This window comes from Arachis ipaensis, chromosome B8 (assembly GCF_059453495.1).
Source record: "Arachis ipaensis isolate K30076 ecotype BB chromosome B8, ASM5945349v1, whole genome shotgun sequence".
In the NCBI taxonomy this organism is placed as follows: Eukaryota; Viridiplantae; Streptophyta; class Magnoliopsida; order Fabales; family Fabaceae; genus Arachis; species Arachis ipaensis.
This window is the reverse complement of record NC_142443.1, coordinates 56,676,869-56,686,805: the sequence shown is the minus strand read 5'-3', so window position 1 is coordinate 56,686,805 and position 9,937 is coordinate 56,676,869. Positions and strand designations below refer to the sequence as shown.

Sequence of the window (9,937 nt, the reverse complement as noted above, 5' to 3'; positions counted from 1 at the left end):
ATCTCAAAGACGTAATTGGTGCAATTGAAATCTCAAGAACGATTTTAGTGCACGACGCCAATCTCCGAAACCATTTTGGGGTTTAACTCCATTTTATTGGCTAAAATAAAAAAAAAGTGTTTAAATTTGAATGATGATTAGGAGTTTATAGTTAGCAGATTGATTCGAAATCGGATAACTAAGTCGTAATTGCTTCGATTGAAAATTAGGTTCAAAACAAACTACTATATGTATTTTTGTATAAATATATATAAAATTTTAATATATACTTAACATAATTAATTTTAATATATACTTAACAGAACAGCATGTAATAATAATAATAATAATAATAATAATAATAATAATAATAATAATAATACACCCACGTCACTGCTTACGCTTAATAAGTATTACTACTATCGTAAATTTACGAGCTTTGAAAGTTGAAACGACTAATAACTATATATATTATGATATGGAAAAGTATAAAGTACTAATATACTATCTGTTAATTTATTGTCATAATAATTAATTATTATATTTTAATTATAATTAGCATTGACATATATAAGGAGACACATCTATAAAAATATTTTTATTAAACATAATTATAAAAAAATATTTCTATTAAATATATTTATAAAGATACTTTTATTAAATAATACAATTATAAATAAAAATTAGTAAAAATTATTAAAATTCTTGTTAGTTACATAACGGAATTGTTACGAAATTTATATAGATCGAATTTATAGTCTTACTATAAGTGTGAGATAAATTATTATCAGATAATCATCCTCTTTTAAGATAGCTTTTGGAGCCAAAGCGAATTCATTCGATTCTAATATTATATTTATCAGAATGGGTTTTATATTTGAATTTGAGCTCTCACGAATCTAGTCACATTGAGTATTAGATCTTGATCGAGCACTATAAAACAATTAGTTTTGAATCCTTGAAGAATTCGAATCCAACTTTTCTTCAACAAAAGGAAAGTAAACAATTAGTTAGTCGGTGATGAGATCAGACCAGAAAAGCTAGGAAACTATCTTAGCTTGCACATTCAAAGCTTAGTATATTTATTTATATATTGTCTTAATATGGCTCGTGTTTAAATTTTTCGTTAATTAATTATTAGCTATAACGGTGAACTGTATCAATCACATATAAATTATTGTTTTCTTGTCAACTACTCATATATACTTTATGAACATTATTATCACAATGTATAGTAGTGCTATAAAATGATAAAAAAGAAACAACTAAAAACTGTGTACTTAATTAGTACTTCATTTGCTCTGCATAAAAAATAAATAAATAAATAAGAAAATGGAAGAGGTAGTTCTTTTGGGATTCTAGACCAGTCCTTATGTTTTGAGGGTGAAGATTGCCTTGTTAGAGAAAGGAATTGAATTCCAATACAAGGAAGAGAGAGATGTATTTGAAGATAAAAACAAGAGTGAATTACTCCTCGAGTCAAATCCAATTTACAAGAAAGTTCCCGTGCTCATCCTCAATGGCAAGCCCATTTGTGAGTCCCTCATCATTCTTGAATACATTGATGAGGTTTGGAAGCAAGAACAGCAGTTGTTCTCTGCTGATCCTTACTACAGAGCCAAAGCCAGGTTTTGGATTGATTTCTTTGACAAAAAGGTTAGTTACCATTCTCTCTTACTCTTATTAAATAAGTCATATATATATATATATGAATTGATGAATCATACACTCTAAAGTAGAAAACTAAGGTGAGGGTTTGATTTTAATTTTCAGTATTAAGATAAATAAAATCTTTTGATATTATCATTTTAAATAAATCAATTGATTTTGAAAATTTTAATTGGATCAAATAATTTTACCAGTTAAATTATGTTAAGATTTTATATTTTATATTTTCAATTTACTATTTTAATTTTATTAAAAATTTCAATTTTTAACTACATTATTAATCGTATTATTTATTGAAAAAGTAGGACGTCTCACGTGTTAAAGATAAAATTAAAATTTGAACAAAACTTAAGGAACCAAAACATAATTTACTCTTATTTTTATGACACTTATGAGAAAAAGATTTATTCGATGTGAAAATTCGATAATGCAGACAACTACCTGTGGCAAGAAGTTGTGGGCTAACAAGGGAGAAGACCAAGATGCTGCAAAGAGAGAGTTTGTGGAGTGCTTGAAACTGCTGGAAAATGAACTTGGAGAAAAGCCTTATTTTGGAGGTGACCATTTTGCCCTTTTGGATATCGCATGGATACCAATCACATGCAGGTTTTACACTTATGATAAGTTATGCAAATTTAGTGTGGAGGAAGAATGTCCCAAGTTCATGGAATGGGTCAGAAGATGCAACATGAGGGAGAGTGTTTCGAAGACCCTTCCTGATCCATTCAAGGTCTTTTGACTTTGTGTTGGAGGTTAAGAAAAGGTTTCAAATTCAGTGAGATCGTTGGGAAATAATTTTGAAAAAAAAAAAAAAAGCTCATAACATTATTGTTTCTTGAAAATTATTGTAAATATTAGAGTTCACCTTGTTTAATAGTGGATATCGAGTAACAAGTTGCCTTTGTTTCCAATATATGTAACGTTCTCAGTAATATAGTTTTAAAGTATTAAAATAGTGAGCGTTTAGAGGAATGATTTAAGAATGAATCTCGCTAGGAAGTCAATGAGGTATTTTTACAATAATTATAATGGGTTGTTTGTTTGGTCCAATATGAATTAAAAATGAAAATTAACCCACTTTTATCTTAATTCAAAAATTAGTGTTCAATTTTGTTTTAACTTCTACCACATAATCCTTAATTTTAATTTTTTCTCAATTCCCCTTTTTGAACGGAAAGTAACGCTACCCCTCAAACCCCCTACTGTCGCTGCTGAACATCCCGACCCGCAGCCATCGTGTGACCTGCAACCTGCGTTTGTGCCGATTAGGACTTTAGTGGCCAACCTCCATTGCGCTTGTCCTCCCTTGCTGCAGCAACTGCTGCGCACTGTCACGGCTGAACATCCCGTCACCGGATTGCCCCGTGACAAGGAGCCTCCGTCGCTCACTCATAGTGAAAATAACCATCCACTCAAGGATAAAAATAATCATCCACATATCTAATAAATTGAACATTCAATATATTTTAACTATATATAACTAAATACAATCCAATCAAAATAATCATCCACATAATAATTAAAATAATCATCCGCATATCGACTAAAATGACCATCCTATATAATATGGAGAGTAGCGGAGTTCGTTTCGGGAAATATTCCCTGGCCAATGACCATTACATATTAGCTTCCTTCAACCATTCCCCATAGTCTTATTTTGAATATTTGATCATTCCCCATATAAGACCAATCATAGTCCTAACATCATCTACTATCCTGAAAATTTGATGCTTCACATTGCTTTTTTGGTGTGTTCGTAGATCAAAATTTTGTAAAAAACAAAAAAAAATAGAACAAGACGATGCAAAAGAAGATGGAGATGGATGGTGCTGGTAGTGGCGTTACTTGCAGGGAGGTGTTGCTGTTGGGCGTGGTGGTGGATCTTCAAGGAATTGGAGAGTTGAGTTGACTTTCTCCAGAGAGGAGGACGAGAGAGTAAGACTTACCGTCCGCGATGATGGCTGCCGGAAGAGTGGCGCATAAACAGCAGCAAAGGACGTGGCACATTGGACTGACTGACGGAGGTGGAGGCGGAATCGGTGGGAGGCTGTGGCGGTGTCGGTATGGCCGACGGGGAGTGCAGCGGCGCGGTGTGAGGATGAGAGAAGATGATAATAACCGTACGTAGTGTGAATGATTTTAAATGCTAATCCTAATTTTTTAAATTTTAAAATTTAAAATTAAATAATTAATTAATGATCTGATTTTTTATTTTAATTTTATCTCCTTTTTTTAATCCGATTGTTTACATTGTACACTAAAATCATTGTCTCCTCATACTTTCTCTTTAAGAATTGAAAAAGTATGAGGAGCCAATAAATTTAATGTACAATATGTACAACAGTGATAAAATTAAAATTAACATTAAATAATAATTAAGTTAATTAACTTTTAATAATTTCCAATTTGAAATTCAAAATAAATAAGGATTTGCAACAGTTCATACACCACAAAAACGGTCTCCTTGTCTCCCATGTGATGTGACTTCCTTCTCGCCCAGTTTCTTCCTTTCTTGCCCAGTTTTTTCCTATCTCACCAGTGCCGCACCGTCACTGACAGCAGCCACCGTTGCCCATAGTTCGCCGTCGCTCATAACAATTAAACTCATTTACAATACGGACGGTTACTCCTATTCTCATCATATGCTCCCGATTTCTGGTGCCCCTCAGCCTCACCTATGCTGTTGCAACCCCTCCCGGTCCACCGTGCTGCCAACGCTGCCGCAGACTCCAGCCGACGCCGCCACGGGTACCTGTATACCCCGCCAAAAGCTCAACGATGCCGCTGTTTGGATTAACTGTGCGAGTATGGTAGATGTAACGCACGCGTTCTTGAAGGCAATATCAAATCAAACACTCAATTGCTTACTTTTGATTCTTACTCTTGTCTCTTCATCTGTTCAAGCTTTTTTTTTTTCATTTTTTGTTGTTCCAGTTTTATGGTTCCATCAAATCATAAGTCTCATGTGTCAAATTATACATTTTTTCTTTTTTTAATAAAAATTAAATTGTTGGATAATCATAGTTATTTCTTCTGTTTATTTATCTTCTTCTTCTTCTTCTATTTTAATGGTCAATTTAGGATGGTCATTTTAGTAGATATGCAGATGGTTATTTTAATTTTTATGTAGATGGTATTTTTTATGGGTTAGGTTTAGTTATATATAATTAAAATATGTTAGATGTTCAATTCATTAAGTATGCGGATGATTATTTTTATCTTTAAGTAGATGGTTATTTTTACTAAGGGTAAGTGACGTGTGGCAAACCAAATAGTGACGGTAAAGTGGGATGCTTACTGATGAAGGTGGGGGTGGCCGCTGATTGAAATTAAAAATAAGAGAGTATTGGAGTGAAATGCTTTAGTAAATTAGGATTTCAGATTTTTTTTTAATAACTAACAGAATTTTTAAAAAATTTAAAATTTAAAATTGAAGAATTTAAAATTTAAAATTTAATGTGAAATAATTGAATGAGAATTTTTGAATTTAAGTAATCTGTGGGGTAATTTTTATTATTTATTCCTATTGAACTAAATAACTAACCATTATGCACATTATCAAGATTTCTCATTGTTTTCTTAACGAAATTCGTAAGAATTTAAGGTAATAAATTATTTGGAAATTTATGAATTATTGTATTACAAGGGTCATTGCTAATATAAGTAATAATATGTGTTTTATTAAGAACATATTTTAAGAACATATAATATTCTATTAAAATTACTATAATGATATTTTCATATTTTGTATGATATCAAACTAAATCGGTCAATGAATTATTGGAGTGATTAATTCAATAGTTTAGAGATCTAACCGGAATTCAATTAAAGTTTAATCGGTTTAATTATATATAAAATAAAATTATTAAAAAATTAATATATAATTTTAAATATTTAAATTAATTTTTTTTAAATTAATAAAATTTAAAATTTTTTATAATAAATTATCTATAATTATTATTAAAAATTCACAAATAACTCTAAACATCAAAATTTATAATTAAAGAAATTTAAAATAGACATAAATAATAAAAATATAATATTAGATCCATCAAAACCTTTAAAAATTATTATTATACTGTTAAATATGCCCTTAGAGTATAAGATAACTATATTAATTTTATAATTATCTTAGAAATTAAAATAATTAATTTTTGTGCTCATTATTTGAATTACCATTGAAGAAAAGATTTAATCGAATAATGGAATGTAATATTTCACATAATTAGTTCATCAAAAGTTTACGCTGTTAATTAATATGTAGAGCGAATAGATATTTAAAAGTGAGAATAATAACACATATCTAGCAATGCTAAAGTGATATTTATTTTGAAACAAGGTAATGTCATTTTGGTTGATAACTAATTCAATAATGAACAAGGTTATGTGATCAACATAATTTATTATTTTGGTTAATATTTAATTAATTTTAAATTTTAAATATTAAATTATAAATTTTAATAGGGATGAAATTAGATGAAATATTAGAGAGAATAAAAAATATTTACACAATAAAATAATATTAAAATAAAATTTTAAAAAAGATTAAATTAAAATTTATATATAATTTACATGTAAAAAATTTAAATTAGGGGACAATTGCCCCCTTTCTCACTATATGGCTCTGCCACTTAATTCTAACTTTTAAATTTTAGATTCTAACAATATAAAAAGAAAATGAATCTAAAATATTGACTAATATTACTAAAAAAATAATCTTTAACATATTTTTCAATAATCATTGTATGATAAAGAAAACTTAAAAATATTGTAAGAACCGTAGTCATCAATCAAATTTTTCAAATAATTATAAAAACCAATAGCAAGGATAAAGGATAAAAATTGAGAAGCATAATATCATATGGGAAGATATAAATAATATGTATTATGAAATGAATGTTAATTTTATATAGTAAATATGAATAAAAGTGAGAATAAAAAAAATGAATTAAATTTTATTAATCAATTCTATATTCATTATAGAAAAAGAACATTATTATTAAAAGTATAGAATAATTTATATAAAAAAATAAAAAAAATTAAAAAATAAGATTAAATACTGTATAAAAAGAATAAAAATTAGCGTAATAATAAAAAATTATAAAATGACAACTTTACTAAAATATTTGTGACAATATTGGAAGTTATATAATATGTAAAGAGTTTATTGTTTAATTATTTTAGGAAAATTTAAAACTTGATTAGTAAAGATTGAGAGTTGGTGGAAATTACGGATGGTTTCATACACATTGTAGTGGGGCAAGTGCTCCTACTATAATTTAAAATTTTTTTTGGGTAGTATGTGATAACAATATTTATTTGTCCCCATTAAATTATTGAATTTGACTCTATAATTTTTTGTTTAACTTTTGATACTTAATAGTTAATTTAAGAATTTCATATTAGATGTTTATTAGAATGATCAATTTTTAATTTAAATATTTTTTTTTAGAAATAAATTCAAAAAATATTACTTATCTTTTTATAAAATTAGTTTTAGTTTTTTCTGTAGCAACTATATTAATTGAAAGAATTTTTTTAACTATGAATATCAAGAATTGGCTTTTGAGTGTATGAGAAGTGAATTTTTAAATTTTTTTAGTGATATATATATATAGAAAGAGAAACATTTCGACTGTATTATTAAAAAAAAAAATTACTCAATTTTTTAAAAAATATGAAACCTAAAAAATAGAATTCTGAATTATATATTATTATTTAAATTACTATTTTAGTATTTTAATTTGTAAATTATATATTTTGAAGGCTAATCATATTTTACAATAACAAAATATAATTATAATAATAATTATGCTATATGTACATAAAAAGTAAATACCCGTATAGAATACATATTGAAATACAAAATATACATTAAAAATGAATTAAACAATAAATATATTTATACACAAATATATAATGATTAATGAATAATTTGATAGCTGATTTTTATGTGCACATAATATTTTTATTATAAAAATTATTAGAATTTATCTATCTTATATCTTAAAGGCACATATTAATAAGATTACAAATTGAGAATGTTTTTATTGAAAATTCAAAAAATTTAAAATTTCAATGTATTTATTTTGTAGTTATTAAATGAAAAAAATTAAAATCTTCCACTAATGATAAGCTTGTCATGTTCCTTTAGGATACATATTAGCTAAACTCAAATAATTATTATGTTATATATATTTTGTCTACTATCAAAATTTTTTAGATCTGTCATTGATGAAAACTTTAGAAATGTAGCACCTATAATAACAAATGAAGATGGTGATGTCAACCAGTGATGTCCACTGAAAACTCATGAACGCCTTGATGAATTACTTAAAGATGGATTAAGGATATATAAGATATTGAAAATCATATTTTATTTTGAAGTTATTTTATATTAAATCCCATACTAAGATATATGTATGTCCCAACAATTGCATGTTATATTGTGGTGAAGACGAGAATAGAAAAACATGTAAAGTTTGTAATAGGTCTAAGTGAAAATTATCAAAGAATAAATGTCAAATTGAGACATCCGATGTTGGTGTCAACAAAAGGAAGAAGCTGTCTGCAAAATTTTTTCATTGGTTTTCTTTAAAACCTCGATTGAAAAGATTGTTCTATACATAAAAAATTACTACTGATATGAAATGACATGCGATGGAAGCAGACAAGGATAACTTGATGAGACATCTAAGAGACTTAGAGGCTGAGAAAAAATTTGATTTGGAGCACACCGGGTTTGAAATGCAATGTTAGAATTGGTTTGAAATTTTTCTTTTTTGAGAAGTGAATATTTGATACATATATATATATATATATATATATTATTTATAAAAAAATAATTTATATAATGAAAAAATAAAAAATCTAATGGTGATGAAAAAATCACATCGCTTCAAAATGTCCACTAAAAAAAGAAAATATTTTTGTTAATATTTTGAAGCGGTTTAAAATCGGGAAAAATTTTTTTTGAAGTAATTTGATGTGGTTATAAATTATCACAAAAAACTACAAGCTCCTAAGGTAGTTATTCTAGCCGCAATTGAAACTTTAAGGTAGCTCTTATAACACCCTCACTACACTACAACGGAAGTAGAAAATTGCGGCGGTTCATATAGGAATTTGCAGTGATTTTAAATCGCCACAAAATGGAATTCCAGTGGTTCGTTAAGCGTCGCTTATTAGGGAGTGGTAATATCATTTTGTGACGGTTCTATCGAATCGCTGGCACAACCATCGCAAAACCAAGAAATAACGGCGTAAGATTTAAAAACGGTTTAAAACCGTTGCTATCTATCCAACATTGATTTCGACACAAATTTACCGACGGTTTGAAACCGCCGCTAGTTAACGGCCGTTGTTTTTTTCAAATGTATTTTGCTCTAACCGCCACTATCTCGTATCCTATTTTTTTCAAATTTCTTACGGCTATTTTTCAACCGCCGCTATTTTCCGGTTAAATGGTCGCAAAAATATTGTATTGTACATACAGTGGCAACCAATGCTCTTTGTAATTTGAATGTACTAGGTTTTATTTATTGCTTTTTTTTTTTTTTCGAACATTTCTTAATATTAGTAGGTTAAATTATTTTATATCTGAAAAAATAAATTGATGGATAAATGACATTAGCAAAACTATTAATAAAAATATATAATTATCCAAATACCAATAAAGTGTACTCCTTACCAAGAGTTGTATAGTCAACACAAAAAAAGTGTATATTTAAAAAAAAAACTTCCACAATCCCAATATCTACTTTCTATTCTTTCCCTCCAACGAATTCATCCATGTGGTAACGTCTGATGGCAGCTTCCCACCTTGCCCTTGAAGTAGACATATCAGAGCACTCTCCATTACTTGCATCCTTATCTTTCCAGCTACTACTTCATCCTCTACTGCCTGCCTTTTTGTCTTCTCAGCTGCTACTTCATCCTACACTGCCTGGCATTTTGTCTTCTCAGCTGCTACTTCATCCTCCACTGCCTTCCTTTTTAATTTCTTGGCCGCCAACTCTGCTTGTAGTTCAAGCAGCACCCTTTGGATCTCCTCCCTTTGAGTTTCATTGCTCGACTGATGGGAATTCATACCGAAGACTTGACTAAAAGTCGGCCGCAAACCCATGCCACGCACTCTACCCGAGTGTTCCTTTCCGAGAGCTTGAGCAAGCGAATCATTCTGAGAGTCTAGAGGATTCATCACGTTGCTCAATAGCCTCAATTCTTTCCTACACACTAGATAAGCAAACATAAGCATTTATTAGCTAGTTGCTAACCGCATAGACTTCTA

The 9,937-nt window shown here is 28.5% G+C and overlaps 1 pseudogene across 1 annotated transcript; it reads left to right on the top strand.

Annotated features, from left to right (window-relative positions):
• Positions 1-1,311: 1,311 nt before the first annotated feature.
• LOC107612072 (putative glutathione S-transferase parC) lies at positions 1,312-2,540 on the top strand (annotated as a pseudogene). Its single transcript, XR_015895697.1, has 2 exons — positions 1,312-1,635; positions 2,081-2,540. The product of XR_015895697.1 is annotated as a putative glutathione S-transferase parC (transcript).
• Positions 2,541-9,937: the final 7,397 nt, after the last annotated feature.